The 18,190-nt window shown below is 35.2% G+C and overlaps 1 protein-coding gene across 1 annotated transcript in view; it reads right to left on the bottom strand.

Annotated features, from left to right (window-relative positions):
* PPM1E (protein phosphatase, Mg2+/Mn2+ dependent 1E) overlaps nucleotides 1–18,190 on the bottom strand; it is a 118,591-nt gene that overhangs the window by 82,353 nt on the left and 18,048 nt on the right. The gene's annotated exons all lie outside the window — the stretch shown is intronic.

Raw genomic sequence — 18,190 nt, 5'->3', positions numbered from 1 at the left:
ATTTACTGAAGGAAGACATATCACTTAAAATCTGGAACTTTTCCAAAACTCCAATCTTTCTACCAGGCAAGGTTAGTGTGAAAGTCAACTTCAAATTTCAATAGAATTTATAGGACATGTTTACACAACCATTACTTATAGTCATGTTCTTAGAAGCCTTCTGAGTAGTTAAAAATGAATTCCAGCTTTACCTTTAGTCTTGTACAATTTTATTTGTCCTTCTGTCATTCCACACTGCAAACTTCCCACAGTGTGCAGTAATAGCTGCAGCAAATCATTTAGAGTATTTCCTCATTCAGATCCCTGGCCTGCCCTCTATATTCTTTAAATTCCAGTTCTTTCAATCAAAAAGGTTCAGCAATATGTGTGTGTGTGTTATCTAGAATGGTCCACATGTAAATGGAGCCACCCCTGAAGAAGCCTAACGGCAAAACACGTCGGGATTGAGACTGATGTGATCTGTTTTGATGCAGACTGTTATATGTCTTTACTATTCAAAGATTAACAACTGTACTGGTGCAATAGCAATATTATGTCTAGCTCTACTATCATTCTGGTCAAATGCTAATGTAAAATTATCTGTCTCCTCACTTGAAATAAATGTTTTTACATATGCCTAAAAAGACCCCTCAATGTTTTTTCTTGATTACTGGATACTAATATTTTGGGGCTGTCATATCCATGATTAAGGAACAGGATAGAGCAATCTCTAATTTACTGGCCTACAATATAGAAGAAATGTAAGCACTGATCTCCCTCCCACTGCTGTAACCCATAGTGTAGCGTAATGCAGTCCTTGTCAAGAATTGGTGTATAGGCAAATCCAGATAATTTTTGATTTTCTCCAAAACACACATCTTAGCAAAGTTTAGTTGGTGGCAGCCAAAAAGAATTAGGAGCTGCTAACAGCTATTACAGTGACCTATTTTTCAAAAGTAATCATGGAAAAAGAAAGGAAGAAAACTATTTGCTCAATCCATGCTATTTAAAGTAGGACCAGAGATTGATTAAATATATGGAAGTTTTCCCTCACCTCTCTAAGCCACACCTATTCATAGGAAGAATTAATAATTTTGGAGATATTTTTCTGGCAGATTGCTATTTGGTTCCCCCTTGAGACAAGATTGAGCATAAGTGCTCCTTCCTGCCTTCTGCAATAGGTGATGTAACAGTTTTAGGAGATAGAAGTTTATGAAAACAGTTGTCAAGCGACCGGATCACACATTCATGGCTTGACACCTGGTCAAGGTCTATTGAAAATTACTTTCTACAGAATACAGGAAAGTTTAATTTAACCACCAACCCTGCTAACCAGAAAATTAATTTTTGGTTAGCAGCGTTGGTCGTTTGCTAATATATCTGAATTTTAAACTTTAAAGTCATAAACGATTAATATTGCCACTGTAAAGCGGTCATTCTGTTCTTTCCTTTGTTAAAGAGTATGGTATTGGCCTGATTCAAGCATGAAACCAATAACATGTCAGCACATCGTATTTACACTTGTTAGTTCACAGATTTTCTAGGTAGTAAACCCTTGAATCTTAGAGCCAGTTGGCAAAGCTGCACCTTAGTTCTGTAAAAAAAAAAAAAAACAGCCTCCTTTGCCATAGTTTTCCAATGAATGTTTTATTTTAAAAGAATTTCAAAGTAATCATTGCTTTATTTGACTTTTTTTCATGATATTGTATTTTACTTTATATGTTTTTTTTCCATTTGGCTTCTATTTAGAAGATCATCTTGTCTAAGCTACAGTTCTCACAAAGCAGAATTTAGGTTTTAAGTTGATGCATTGCCTTTTTGTAACAATCACACTATTGAACACTTACCACAAGTTTATAAAGCACTTGATCCATGGTGTAATGCCACACACTGCCCTTTTTATAGATAACATCAAACTCTCAAATGTGATAATCTTCCTGTCTCTCAAAAAAGTGATTGCAGGACTAAATATAAAAACACTCTTGAGGCTGGATAAACTTTTGTGGGAATCAGTAGCTGCACATGTAGTAAGAAATGATGCATATGGTATGTTTCTACAGATGGTTTGATTATTCTCCAGACTAAAGATATCCCTTACATATAAAAACCTGAAATATAAACCTCCAGAATGCAGAGATTCCAGAACATGCAACAAATGTATTACATGAAATTAATTTAAAAAGTTACATGATATTGGGGATTTGTACATTTGCTATTGTCAAAGTATATGTGAAATGTAAAAGATATGGATATCCCTAGCAGCTGTTTCTATGGATGTTTCACAGTCATAAAACTCAAGCCATACATTAAATGTCCTCCAAATGGGAGGTTAAACATAACCTCCCATTTGGAGCCCAGGGTAATGTAATTGGATAGGACATGGCTTAGCCTGAAATTCCTATTTAATTGAAGACAAAGATTTACCAAAACATTTCAAATCATGCACATACCGCTCCACTCTACATTTCTGTGATGAAGGTTAATACTATAAACAGCCATTTACAATCCTATGTACTTTTTTAGTACAGCAATGTAGTGTCATCTGAATTATTGAAACAATTTTAGATATCTTTCAATAAATATGACATTTGTTCAACCATAATTTAGTAATCTTAACCATCAGTTTGTAGCAAGTTAAAGAAGTCTAGTAAGGGTTTTTCATAGCTATGAGGTCACCTTATCAAAATATCGGGTTCCAAAACACTGACAAATTTGGTAAAGTATTTTAAAATGATGCTAGTTACAAAAGAAAAAAAATACCATAAGATAAAATGACTTGTTGGCCAAAATGGCCTGATTTCTTGTTTAATGTTTCAAGGGATAAATAGATGAATCTTCACTGGTCACCCAAAGCAGCATTTCACTTTTTCTCACATTCTCTGAGATATTCTTCTTTTAATAGATTTTTTCCTTTCAGAACCTACACACTCTAAGTTAACTATTTAAAGAACAGAGAGTCTGACATCCCCTCAAGTATTCCTGGTGGGAATAAATTACAGTCATTGAAACACATGGACCTGGAAGATTCCCAAGAGTGAAAGTTTAAGAGAAAGTCCAATCTCCCATTTTATAAATAGAGCCCTAAGTGTCCTTGGGATGCATACGAAATTATATATTCAATATTTATATATTCAGTATTTTTTTGTGGCCTCCTCTGTTTTTGTGTATGGTTAAATAATTCAAAGCAAATAAAAGCATTCCATCCATTTGTTCTCAAACAAAATAATAACCCCTTTAGACTATATTTGGTGATGTAGATACACTGAATACATAATCCACAGCACCAATAGGTAAATATCACCTACTAGCGATGCTGAGATGCTGGTACTTTCTTACCTTCGTCTCCCCAGGGAGCAGCCATGATTAATATAACTAATTATCTAGATGGCTGGTTTACCAAGAAAGCAAATTAGGAAATTGGGCAGATGGAGGGGCACTTTTTTTTACCTACACTACAGCATATGCAAAAGTAATAACCCTTCCATATTTTATGTTAATATGATTATTATGTTATATTATGTTACAAAACTGAAAATAATTAGGATCTTATACACTTTATTTGCATAAAATAGTTAAAAAACAAATAAAAAGTTTTTAAAATTATTTACAAATATATCAAAAACCATGAAAAGTCATATTGCATAGATATGGAGTCAATTATTTTTTAGGGTTCAGACACATATTAATGCCTTCTGCAGTGAACTTTAATAAGATCCGGCCCAATTCACTCCTTTCAGAAGTTACATATGCCACATATACCATAATCCCCTAATGCACCATGGTTTTAATAGCATCAAATTGGGGGAATGCTTTACCTGCCAGGGATTACAGATTTGTAAACTGGTCAAGACTGAGCAAGATGTAAAGACCAGTAAAGTGGTTTTTTTTCTTCCTGTAAAGTAAGACCATGAACAATCACCTAAAGCTAAACTGGAGTTTAGCTTTAGTAGTTTAGAGCCCAAGCATATTATTGCTTTGGATTTATGTCATGTATAGTTACACCTTTGTGAAAAAAAGGCCCGTAAAAGGCGGTAGTCCTTGGCGGTAGTATAAGATTCCATAATAAAACTATATCATTCAAAAAAAAAATATCTTTTAATAAATGGGTCGTGATGGATAACGGCATCTTATTTCAGTAACAGTTATCCTTTTATATGGACAAGGAATATATATTTTACAGACACACATCTAACTCCAAATCAAGCAACATCATATCACAGACAGAAATAATCAGAAACACTATATTCTCCCTTTCGTTTAATAGAAGCACATTACATAATTTGCAAACCTATTTCAGACAGTTGTGTGCAATAAAATTTGATACGACACCTATTAATGGAACTTATGAGCAAGCTCAGTCTTTACCCAATGCCAGATTGTCTGCCTTCCTTGCTAGACCTATGCTTACTTAACATAAAACATATACAAAAATAGATAAGTATAAAGCAATCAAATCTAGTTTAAAGTGAGCCTGCACTAAGGAATAAAAGTGAAAAGGTCAAAATCAGATAGAGAGGTGCTTTTTGTAACTACCCCTTCTGATGGGGTAAGGTAACAGGCTTAACATATCCTATAATCAATCACAATGACATTTGACATAATCTAGCTTACTTTCTAAAATGTTTGTCTCCTGTAGGTGATCACAAGTAGTGTTTTCCATTAATTTGCTTAAACTCTTAAAATTTTACAGTACACTAAAAGGTTAACTATGTTTTTAGGTGTGTACACCTAAATGTTCAAACTATTTTTTTTTAAATGAATACATACCTGTAATGTGGGAATATGAAAATTGAATTAGCTGAACTCACCTTGTAAGAAATGTAAGCCCAATCTAATCTATGTCCAATGACCTTAATATTTTTCAACAAGTTTTCAATTTACTGTATGTTTGCACTAGATCAGTGATTTTACTAAGCAGCTACCAAGAGAAGGATCTTGGTAGCTACCAATCTAGAAAGTGGGTCTTCTCCAAAGAGGGGTCAGAGTTCCAGTTCCTGTTTATCATTTTTATGAACAGATCAATAGGTTTAAAAATAAACATTTTAATTTGGCTTAAGTCCACTTCAGTCAATACATTGATCAAACAGTTAAACAAATTCTAAATGAAAATAGCCAGAGATGTCAAGCTATTGATGACTGGGACGGAACAATATGCAGGGGAAGCAGAGTTTTACAGACAAAAGATACGTCTCTATCAAACTGGAGGCCTGGAAAACAATTTAAAGAAAACATGCTACAATGGAACCATTGGTCCAGGACGAAAATAAGCAAAAACCTCTGAACAATAGGATACCTTAAATGAGTGACTTCAAGCATAAATTATTTAAGAGCAGTAATGGAATAAAGTAGGATCATTTTGCTTGATGTTTCAGAGCCCAGGGGCTGTAAGTTAGCCAAGAGCTTCACATTCAGGCTCGGTGGTGCATGTACAATCTGGGCAAGCAACACAGGGAGCTTGGGGTGAAAGTACTCCTTGAGGACACACTTTTGCACTGTGCAGTACTTAGGAGACCAAATACATGGCTTATTATAGAGTTAAATGTAAATTAAAATTAACGGATAACTTTCAAAACAAAGTACAGATATTCTGTTTTCACCCTCTGATACCAATGACCATGGATCGTCTACTTTGTTTACATTCAGTAGCACCTGTGCAGTAATACTTCTGGGACTTTTTTTTAGAGTGAGAAGAGGGGACCAATTCCATAGTATAAGGGGCTTTATTGTGCAGAAAGTAGCTGTAGAGAAGCAAACGAATATCCACTAGTACAAATTAGCTAATAACAAACTAGTCCTCTAAGGGGAACCTCATTTAGGTTAGAACCTTAAGCCAATACAAGTCATCTCACTTTGATATTTCTTTGTTTTATGGTCTCTAAAAGTGCATATGTTGAAATTTTAGGTTACCTTGTCACCACGGTAAAAAAAGCAAAATAAAAAAAACAAAACAGACCATGGATAGAACGCAAAAGAAGTACTCACCTTGGATTAGAGTCAAAGATAGCAGCATTGTTGTTACTCAGCATGTTGATGGGTTTACAATACAAGGTATCTAGAGATGTCACATGCACAACGTAAAGTCATGTGCTCCCAGGCATTTTGGGTATTTTACGCACACCCTGCAGCCAAATTGATCAGTGTACCAATGAGAAAAGGGCAAATTATTTGCTGGGAAGAAAGGGGGGAGAGGTAAGTGAAAGTAAAGCCGTCAATTTTGTGTTTTGTTTTTTTTTTTATTTTGGACAGGGCAGCATTACAATTGGTATTCAGTTTTCCCCATATTTCTCCTATTTAGTCCCTAAATTTTCAGCCGTGTAATTTCAACAGGAAGTGAGAAGAATTTTTTGGGGAAATATTGTCCAACATCAGTCACAGGAACAATTGTTCCAGTTGTAGGGGTAACTCTTTGAAACCCCTTTTATCCATAAGGACACTAGTAATCAGGATAATTACAGATAGTAAAACTCTTTATTGGGGACATATCAATACAAATCTGACAGGTGTCCCAAACCTCTCCAGTCTAGCCATCTTGTTAATGCCTTGAGTTATGCTTTAGAAAACCCTATTTCCTTTGCCCTGTATGTGCAAAGAAAAAATCACATTAGAATTCTGGAATCCAATTGCTGCATGACTACTCTCACCCATCAGGGCAAAAAAATGTCCACTTCTTTGAAAGGAGCCTAAAACATGGGACCTGCTATTGCCCAGAGATGGAACACCTGGATGGGAAAAAAGAAAAGCTGTAGTATTTCATCATTATATGAATTGGTTTATCTCTAGATTGGTATCTTTGATCTATTTTTGTAACCTTTTTCAGCAGTAATGACTTGCATCAATAGAGGAATGGGATTAGCCCAGCATGAGCTTTGCAGGCTCACAGTCAAAATAGCATGCTTACTAAAGTATGTATCTTCACTGCCTTCTATGGGTGGTAACAATAAGTCACCTAAATTTTCATATTACAAAAAAAAGTGCAAGGTGCTTATTTTTTTTAGAAACATCTAACTTAACAACTGTAAAAGAATGGTATAATTAGCTAATTCCCTAAAAAGTAAAAAAGGCTTCACTAATAAATTGGTGACTCTTGGAAGTTATAATCAATATCAGATTTATCTAATTGTTTATTGCCTCGTCTACAAGCTTGGTGTAAAGTGTGGGCTGGGAAACACATGGAAATCATTCACAAGGGCTCAGTTAAGTAAGAAGAAACAGTATACCAAATGTTAAATACCCGTTATTCTTTGGAAGGTGTAGGCACTATCTGCAAATATAGATTATGTATGTTAAATTGGTAGACCAAAGAAAAGTAGATGCCTTCTGAGAATTTGAGGTCAACTAATGAATTAGATGCAGTTTTTTGTTCTTGTAAATGACCTATAGAATCAATACCAAATATAAACTGTGCAAAAACATTTTAAAGGAAGAATTTATTATGGCGTCCTTCAGATTTTCTTTACAACAAATTATATGCCAGCATGTATGGGAAATGTACAGTTCCCCTTTATTAAGAATCTGAAATGTTAGCACTTCTTCCTAACTAATACAGAGAATATTAAAACAAAATAGGTGAAGACAAAAATCAGTTTATGTGCTTTTGCATTCCCTTCAAGTAGGTTTTGCATTCCCATACCAGAATATGTATGGATATATGTGAATAAAAAACCTACTTGAAGTAGTTTAAACACAGGTAAGAATGAGGCCAAATGCAAATGTTAATGAATTCAGGCTAATGCCATCAAAAAGCCCAAAGCCAGTAGACACTGACACTAATGCAGTCACTGCTGTTGAACAGTGCTTCTTAAAGCTACACTTATGCTGGCAATAGACACTACAACCATGACACATTGGTATGTAGGCATTTGCTGGTTTGCTCTTTTAATACCAAAGGTGTGTGTGTCTGACATTTAAAAAAATAAATAAATGTACAGCAACCCTCATCACCATTACCTTGTCTGATGAAGTAATATCCCAATCCGCCCAGGCCTATGTGAACTTTACTGAAAGAGACACTGTCACTTAGTGATTTATGGGAGGGGGATGCTTATGGGTCAAAAAATGGCTGTCAAGCATTGCATCACAGAATGAGGTTTCTTTCTCCCACAAAAGCAGGGTCACAGAGTATTTTGTGCCTGAAATAGAAGTGCTGGGAGACTGGAGTATTGAGTAAGTATAAGCTGAAGGCATGCGTTTTTTTTTGATTGGGGGATGGCTCCTCTAGAGGCAATAGGGGTGATTTACTAAAATAATATAGGCTGTTCCCTTAGCAAAGTAAATTACCATCTTGTAAGGGAATTTTAAATGTACTTAGTGAAGAAGGGGGAACTGATTTTTGACTGCTAACTTTGACCATTGAATCATGTGCAAGTAAAAAACATTTTTCCTTCAACCTCTGCAAGCTGATAATTACCTTAATGTTTAATGAACAACCTAAACTGTTTTAGTGGATTATCAATAGTGTTTTTTTGAAAGAAAGCCTAGTTCTGGTTCTAAAAATTTTCTAGCATCACTGACATGCAACAAGTACGGGTAGGAGTCAAAACTTTCTTCATGTGTACATTGTTTTCAGATAAGCCAGAAACAGCCTGCAATTTCAACCTACAAATGTTTTTTTTAATGCTTCACTAATTTTTTTATAAAATCAAGCAAAATTTTAATGCAAAAATACCTGTTTGGGTTTCCTTTTCCTTCATACTTAGCATGTACAGTAAATAGAAGGCTTAAAGTTTTTATTGGCATTTATTATGAAACATGTTAACTCATAGGAAGATTTACATCCTGAAATATAATTTATTGGATTTCCTATATACCCCATGCATTTATTATGTCACAGAATAAAATAACCAAAAAGTATTCAGGGAATCAGGGAATTGGAAGCTTTGACTAACTAGGCATTGCATATATAATATAAATGTGAAAGATATTGGGGTATTGCAATTAGGAAATAGGAATGTATGTCATTTCAATTTGGCATTTTACTGTTTGCTGATCTATGTACACATCTATAAAAAAAAAAAAAAAAAAAAAAAAAAAGCTTGAATGTGGCTTGATGTCTAGATCCAATTCAATTAATAATTAGAGCATCTTCCCCTATCTGTAGTGAAAAGATCAACAAAGTAGTTTTACTAAAGTGTGGAAGTCCAGATAAAATTTTCATTTCTGAGCAGGAATTTAATAAACCACCTCTACTTCAACTAGACTTTTTTCAATGAACTAAGTCAAATATGACAAAAAAGGACCATGTATAATTCACTTGAAAAGAAGAGTGGATTCTCATATCAACTACTAACTTTTAGATTTTTATTTTCCAGTCTTTACTCACTAGTATAGTTGAAATCTGATTGGTAACACTGACTTTTTTTGCCATCCAAGAAAAGGAAATTAAAACTAATGGCCAGCAGCAGAGCTCTTCATTCATTGTCCTGTCATAAGTCTGGTAAAGTCAAGAAAATGTCCAGGGAAAGTTGACTCACCTAGGCTTACTTGACTTCATGTAACCTCACAAGAGCAAATGTCTTTGCTTGATAATTGTGTGCAATTTAAAAAAGGATTGAGGTTAACTTGAAACAATTTCAACTGACAGCTACTATCAGTATAACATCAGAAAACAAAATGAATAAGATCAGTAAACACAAACCTTGGCAGAAACAGACAAAATACTGTCTAAAGGAAACTAAGAATGAACAGGTCCTTTGTGTAATGTGTTTCTTTCTGCATATTGCAGTGTATTCCTGTAACCTTCCCCTATATTGGATATAGTAAGACATGGAAAACAAGATAGGACTCCATCAAATAACAGGTGTAAGTGTAAGTGGGGAAAACAAATACATTACGCATATAATACATTTCTGGTCATGGAATCAACCCTTAAGAAATCTTTGTGCATGTTTGTATATTTAGAATAGTATTTCTTTGTTAAGTAGAATTAAATATATAAAAATCCTCATTCAGGTCATGTGTCTTATGCCATGTACAAAGACACACAATGTTTTATCCACTGTAAGCGTTGAATTCTACAGGGCTGCTTTTGTAAGAAACAGTTGCAGATGACAGACACACTCTTTGTTATGTACATGTGCAAGCTCTTTGTGTTTCCAGCAGGTGTTCTTGCCTTTTATCTCAGAAAAAGGCACAGCACTATGAAGACAGGGCAAAAAATTGTCATCTGATGGGGTTATGTAGAATAAAGCAAGCACACCAATGTCTAGGGTTTTATTTTTTTAAAAGGACCGATTTTATTAGGTCTTGCTGAAACAACAAATGACCTGTTATAATCAAACTTCCCCCGAAAAAATTGCATAGGGGTTATTTTTAAACACATTTACTTTACGCTTTTTATAAATCATACTCTCCAGCCAGATGCACCTGCACATTTGTCAGGTCATATACCATTTACCAGCATCTGTTCTTGAAACCTAAAGCAATGCCTAATGTATTATCTATACTATATATACACATAGAATGTCACAATAATTTACCAAAAAAAAATTTTGCACATATGACAGGTTGAACTGGAAATGAAATGCCTTGTTATGGTGAACTGCTGTCCATAGTGCTGAAAGTTGCAAACCATGCATGTGGACTGCTATCCTTATGCAAAGAAGTAACAAGCGTGTTGTTTATTACCTTGTTGATACAAACTTCCAAATACCCCCAAAGTACCATTGCTCAATGCCAATATTCAGGAGACAGTTGAACAACCCCAGTTGTCACGATAGACCACTGGTATACAATACAAATATGCAGCACTCCCACCCCTACTTGTAAGCAGGTATGCAAAAGTTCAGTTAAATATGAGTTTAGAGGTAGCTTTTGTTTCCCCAATTTTAATAATCAAGATCAGACCTGTTACAGGACAAATTGATACATCAAACACTTTCTAAAAAAAAGTAAATTGAGAAAAATCCAATTTTTGATTGTATTTTGTCCAGTCTAAAAACTGGTTAGCGTGAAGCACCAATGATTGAGAATGGCAACTTATATTGAGGAACTACTCTCTAAACAACCCCAAAATGCTACAGGACACACATTTTATTTAAACATTTTTTTCTTTCAATTTCTTTTTTTAGCTATTTAAAATATTTCCTTAATTCATTATTACTATTATTATTATTATTATTATTATTATTAATAAACAGTATTTATATAGCGCCAACTTATTACGCAGCACTGTACATTAAATAGGGGTTGCAAATGACAGACACATACAGACAGTGACACAGGAGAAGGAGAGGACCCTACCCCAAAGAGCTTACAGTCTTTACAGCCGTAAATATGCAGTTCACTGAGCTGAAAAGAACTAAAGAACTGTAATCTGTACATAGAAATGCCATGTATTATTTTCTATAAAGAAAAAATACAAATGTCTTCTGCTCAGCCAAAAGAGGTTTGGATCCAAACAAATCCCCAAGTAAAATCGCTGGCTGTATGTTACTCTCTATTGCTCAACAATTCCTCCTGAAGTTCTTCACATCACTATTATGTCCTCTGGGAATGTGCAGATTGATGGGGGGAAGCAGTAAGCCTTGCACGATGCCAGGAGATCCATACTATCAGAAGAGTAGATTACTGCAGAAGACTTAAGCTGGGGAACTCCATGGATCCATGCAGGGTTTAAAGTTATAAGTGGTGGAATGATATTCTAAGACTGGAATAGCATTTATGGGTATTTTTCTTATTATTTTAAAACAGGGTCACCTGCCATGTTGTACGAGATTAGTTTATTTTCAATGACCCCTAATTTTTATATGTGTATAGATATTGATTCCATTTTACTGAAATGCCAAACATAGCCACTAAAATTTAGTAAAAGCTGTCAGCAGAGAAATATCACAGCTGCCATTGCTAACTTGACAGCAGAGAATCAGTATTAGGTGTCATGGTGACCAATGTAGGTTTGTGTGAGAAGTTCCACAAGAGATGGGAACAAACAATTCTAGTCAAATCAAGAAAAAAATAACTTAGATATGTTATTCCTAGCGGTTTTCTTTTTATTACTCACTATTTATGTTGTACATTCTTTTATATTGCCATTTCCTATTGTCTAGCTGTAGGTTATCAACCACAATGAAAATGCAATAAAAAAATCTCTTTTTTGTATAAAGATCCGTTTTTGTATAAAGTAAGCCAGACTAAAATATTTTAAAGGTTAAAAACATAAGTCCTTCATCAGGATTCATATATAAAATATACCAATTATCCACAATGATATTACTTACATACAATAATTATAGGAAGATTATCCTTTGGAAAATAGTGGCCTCCATAGTCTTAGATAACTGTTAAAATCACAAAAACGATATTGTCTAATCTTGTTATAGCACATGATGTCACAGAGACAAACAGAGGCTGCCTACATACAAATGACTGCCATAGATTGCATGTACCAAGGTTTGTTATAGACTACTTATACATAACAAAGGACTATGCAAATGAAACATTCTAGCAAATAATTTGTTCTGCACACACTTTGGGCCTAATTTATTAAAGCTCCCCAAGGCTGGAGAGGATACACTTCCATCAGTGAAGCTGGGTCATCCAGAAAACCTGTGATGGATTTCCTCAAACTCATTTGGTATTTGCTAGCACACGGTTTGAATCATGGACTAGATCCATTCCATGTTTGCTGGACTACACAGCTTCACTGATGAAAGTGTATCCTCTCCAGCCTAGGAGAACTATAATAAATGATGGCCTTTGTGTCTACCTTAAAGCAGTTCAACAAGCAATTGTTAAAACAAGGAGTATATGTGTCGGGATTATGCAATACAAGCTGCTTGAGGAGAGGAGTGTGAGGAGTTTAGATGCTGGTTTCTCAGCTAAGATAAAAAAACCTGCCTCCAATGGGGTTTCATGGAAGGCCATTCCCATAAAATGTGTAGAAGATGGTGTACCTAATGGGTTTGCCCTCCAAAGACTTTCAAACTGATAAGTGCCAAACACTGTCAATTTACCCAACAAAATGTCAATAAATTGACAGGAGTTGTGACTTATCAGCATTTTTCTCTTTGAAGCCTAACTGTTTTGTTTGTATAACATTTTAAAATGTTTACCCTTCATTACTTTTTTCATCAATCATTTTAATAAAGCTTGATTGTCATGGGGAGGGCAGTATGTAACCGTGTTCCTTAGGTCAATTGGAGCCTTGGTAGATCCATCTTTGTACTAACACTTTGATAGATTAGACATTCTGCTTCTGAGATATCAATGAGCCAAGCAAGAGCATTTGGGAATTATTACTTTTTCATTACATACATCTAAGATAAAGGAGCTATTGGATCATTGAGTTATTACAGTTATTACATACGGTATGTACAACAAGAGTGGCTTGATTAAAATGCAGGCCCCCAATTGGAAGTTAATGAACATCCAAACCACTCAGTCTTACAGAGACAATGCCGCAAGGGAGAAGGAGTAGCAATCTGCTAGTGATCAATTGCTTTCTGTTGATTCCACTTCATTGCATTGTTGAAATATTTTCACCAGAGAAACACACTAAAATTCTATTTATCTAGACCCCATGGGATGTATTGATTTTCCTCAAGGAAACAGCAGAATATTTGTCTATATTAACCCTGGTTCTTCCATGGTTGAACATCCTCAAGTTTTAGGAAGAAAGACATTAATAACAACTTCAGCGTTGAAGGTCTAACCCTTGATCATAATTTAACTCTTTAGGTATACTACAATGGACTTCTTTTTATGCCACTGCTCCCTAAAACACCAAACTATGTTCCCTATGTATGCAACATTACTGTACATTTCACCCAACCTAGCATCCAATCAGCAAAAATATATGATAGTCAAGGACCAGTTAACGAAAACAATAGATATATTCCAAAGCTGTAGGTGAAGCAAAGGTTTACAGCCTCTATGTGTGATATAAAGGCCAGGCTCAATAAACCTCTTCTTAGAAAGGCTTACTTTACTACAGTCATTTAGAATATAGCTAACTGCTCTTTGCCTTCTGGGCAGTTTCATGACATTTTTGAATGGGAATGCCATTGGTAGCTATATACCTATTTAAACCTCCCTTTAATACACAAAGTGATTCAAAAGGATGTTGCTGTGCAGGCTCACAAGGTGTTGCATTTATTAATGTCTCCAATTTTGCTTCAGGAATCATAGTAGTACTATAGCAGCACTTTTAAGGGTACTGAAAGGCTTGTTAATGTTGCGGGAAACGATAAATGTCTAGTCTTTGCTTTTTCATGCCTTTTTGTAGCATCAGACACAGATAACCACAAAACTCCTTAAAAGCAAGTTTTAAGGAAGCAATATTTTTTTTCAAATACATGTAAGCATAATGTTCCTAATTTAAATAACATTATAAATGTGTTGTAAGATTCTATCAAATGGGTTACTACCGTGTTTCCCCAGAAGTAAGTACCGACCTACCCCGAAAGTAAGCCTAGCATGCTAATTATGCAAGGGTGAAATATAAGCCCTCCCCCGAAAGTAAGCCCCATTGGCTTCTTCGGAGGGTGTGGTCACATGGTACATGGAGGGATAACAAGAGGAAGGAGAGAGCAGAGAGATAGCAGGAGATTTTAAAAGCACTGGAGCAAGGGGTGAAGAAATTTAAGGGTTAATTAAACTACAGTACTCTGGTGTGACACTACAACTAATAAGAGGTTAGAGGATTCTCTTTTAAAAGGGTCCTTGCTAGTATTTCATTCATTAGCAGCAATGCATTTTTATTGATTGATTTTTTTTTTTTTTTTTTTTTGCTTTTACTCAGATTTATATTGGTTACTGTTTGTGGTCAACAAAGCTTTGGAAGTTTTGTTTCTGTGTCTGCATGTTACTCTATGAGTCATATGTTAATTGTCAGCACATTTTCTTGTTATATTGCACTTGTTTGCTTATGGAGCTTATGGTGTTTTTTTTTCATTAATCATTTTTGTCCATTCTTATTCATGACTTCATGTATATAACAGAAAAAATCTGTCATTTTGACAGGTCACAGGTAACACAGAGGTATCTTTCTAGAGCATTGTAATATTGGTTACAGGTTTCGTAATAGGTTGTTGTACTGTAGTACTCTAATACTTCCATTGGCCACATGATGTTTTGACATAATGTTAAATATTCAAATTTATATTCAGACACTTGATTAATAATTGTGAATAATAAAAAATAATAAGACATCCCCTGAAAATAATCCCTAATGCGATTTTCAGAGGTAAAATAAATATAAGACCCTGTCTTATTTTCGGGGAAACACAGTATGTATAGTCTGTAGTAATATATGTACTAGGGGGCAACCATATCACTCAATACAGGTGCAGGTTCTGCTATTTCTGTAGTGCAATACCACTACCAGCATCCCTAATGCAAGTATATAAGTTTGAGGAAAAAAAACACTATTCTCTGTGTAGCAGATATCTTATCTGGACAATTGTTAAGAGAGGGTTCAGAACCTTCCTGGATTACAGATTACAGGAAGTATGTAAGCACTGAACCAACTTCCATGTATTGAATACCTAAAATACCTCCTAATGCTGCTTCAGTCTGCCTTATATCCTCTATGCGCAATTATTGCACAGAGAATTGCCTCAAACTCAATTCCCCTATATGTCTAAATTGGATATGGAAAACATCTGTGATCTTGAGGAAGAGATAGAAATATGGAAAGCCACAACTTGCTGTCTCATCAATTTCTACTCATTAGAGACTAATAACAAATTAGTGAGATGCTTGTACCCATCAGCCACCAGAAAAGCAAAAATTGTTAGTGCTACCTGACAAGATGTGTATGTAATTCTAAATGTAAACAGTTCTGGATAAGGGTATACCAGATAATTAAATTTTTTTTGGGCAAGGCTATTTACAAAAACACACACAAATCACTTACACTTTAAGCCTAAATAATGCAAAGAAATCGGTTCACACTTATATTTATATTCTAAGCAGGCAAATAGACATTAGCTGGAAACAGTAACTGATAAACAATCTAAACAATCAAAAAAAAACAAATCATACAAAAAGGTATATGATATATAAAATAACTGAAATACTTGATTATGTGGTAATCCAAACAGTTATGACTTCATGCATCTTTAATGGGACATACAATATACAATCTGATTTAAATCCAGCAATACCGGTAGCTACGTAGTGCAGGGCCTGTCTGACTGGATACAACCTGAATAAATGGTTTAGGTTTGTCTTCATAATAAACAGTTTTGGTAGACCTAAAGGACACTGTGGAGATATGTGTATGATATCCTAAAGCGGACCTAAACATTAGACTTTGCTATCTTTTCTCAGTTCCTTGCACTAGAATGTCAGGCCCCCCTAGTGCTGCTGGCTATGTTAACTTGCATTCAGGTAAAATAAAACATCAATTATATCTATGAAAGTGGCCATCTTGTGTGTGGCACTAATAACTTTGCCATCCACTCCCGATCTCCGCCCACACTTTTCTCCCACTGCCAAGCTCCGTGCCCAAGCTTTCCAACCAAGCCAGTGTGGTCTAATTTCATTGGTTGGTATGTTCATTATATTTGACATTATTGCTATACATTTTTCATGTAGCACTTTTCACTGGAAACGCACAAAGTCACTCCGGCTACTAATGTAATATCAATGAACTGCCTCACATTCATCACTGCTCTCATCTGACCGTCTTAGTATACTTTACAGCCACCCAGTCATCTGAGTATTTCTGAAACAAATTCATATATAAAGGAATGCTTGAACATTACTAATGAACATTATATTGATAATATTTTGTTTGAAAAGTCTCATGTTCCCTGAAGAAGCCTGATAGGTGAAACGCGTCGGAATCGAGACAATTACCATTCCTACAAATAAGAATTAGTCAGGTGGCTTTTGATTAGTTTACCAGGCATTCTCCTTTGTGTTTTCGCATAGGAGAGCCAACCCTACATTGTTTTCATTGTAAAAATTGTATTTCCTCACTTATGTATGTATCTATGGTATGTAAGCATTCATACTAAATATATTTGAAAGTTTAGCCACTCAAAACCCCAGTCTTTTTTTTGTTTTAGTTTTTGTTTTACTAATGCAGGGCTCCAAACTACTCTTACCAATGACACACAACTCAAAACCACACTCACCAACCCACTATTGAAACATTCCCCCAGCAGCATAAGCAGCACTCATGACACTGGGGTTGGGCCAGGGGGGAAGATTTGCTGAAAAAAAAATTAGGAAACTATTGAGAGCAACTACTTGATTAGAACTTGGGCTTATGCTACACAAACCCAAGTTGCATACCTGGATATAGGTCTGCTTTAAGTTTGTAAAGGATTAAATTGTCTAAGCTTACCAGGCTTATCATTAGTACATTTTCCCTTTTTTATGGTCTCTACTCTCCACTAAGAGCAACACACTATTTACCTTCTCCAAAGGCATTAAAACAAGTTACTGATATTTGTACCTGAAAACTTAGAAAATGAGAACAAGTGTTGCTTGTAAATGAATAATTGAAATGGCTTTAAGTTTTATACTTTAGATCTAAAAAAATAAAATAAAACAAAGCTAAACAGCTAACATCATGAGCTAACATCTGACTGATTAGCTTCTATCTGGTGCTATATGTGGTGAATTCTGATGTGCTCATGTTCTGACAACACTAGCATTATATTTTCAGCAATTTGTGCAGAATTTAGACCAATCTCCTCCTTCCCCACATTAATGACCCTGTCAGAGGTTCACTAGTTGTCTTTGCTTGGACCAATCCAGGTAGATATAACCACTACATCCCAGGATCACACACAAGACCTGAGGCATTGGAGGTGTTTTGACCCCAGTGTAGCTATGACACTTTGGCCTGTTGTCACAATTTTGTCACAAGCCATCAGATTTACTTGCCAATTTTCCTGTTTCTATCACTTTACCTTCAAGAACCAACGCCTCACTTGCTGTCAAATGTATCACACTGCCATTGTAACAAGATAATGTTATTCACTTCACAGTAGGGTAATGTTTTGTCCAATCATTGTTAACACATAAAGCAAAGACTATTTACAATAAGCTGTTCATCTGAAATGTCAATTAGAAAGAATCAATAAAATTTTGATATCATTTAGTAGGAAATATTGGGAAAACAGGTCGGCTTGTGTTCCCAAATTTTAAGTGGTTATAACTATATATATTGAGAAATGACTGTGACCTATTATAGTGTCCTTCAAGTAAAAGGATGAATCTCATTTTATCTTGAAGCAAGAGCACCCCCCCCCCCCCC

Source organism: Pyxicephalus adspersus, chromosome 1 (assembly GCF_032062135.1).
Source record: "Pyxicephalus adspersus chromosome 1, UCB_Pads_2.0, whole genome shotgun sequence".
Lineage (NCBI taxonomy): Eukaryota > Metazoa > Chordata > Amphibia > Anura > Pyxicephalidae > Pyxicephalus > Pyxicephalus adspersus.
This window is presented reverse-complemented; position numbering and strand designations above follow the sequence as displayed.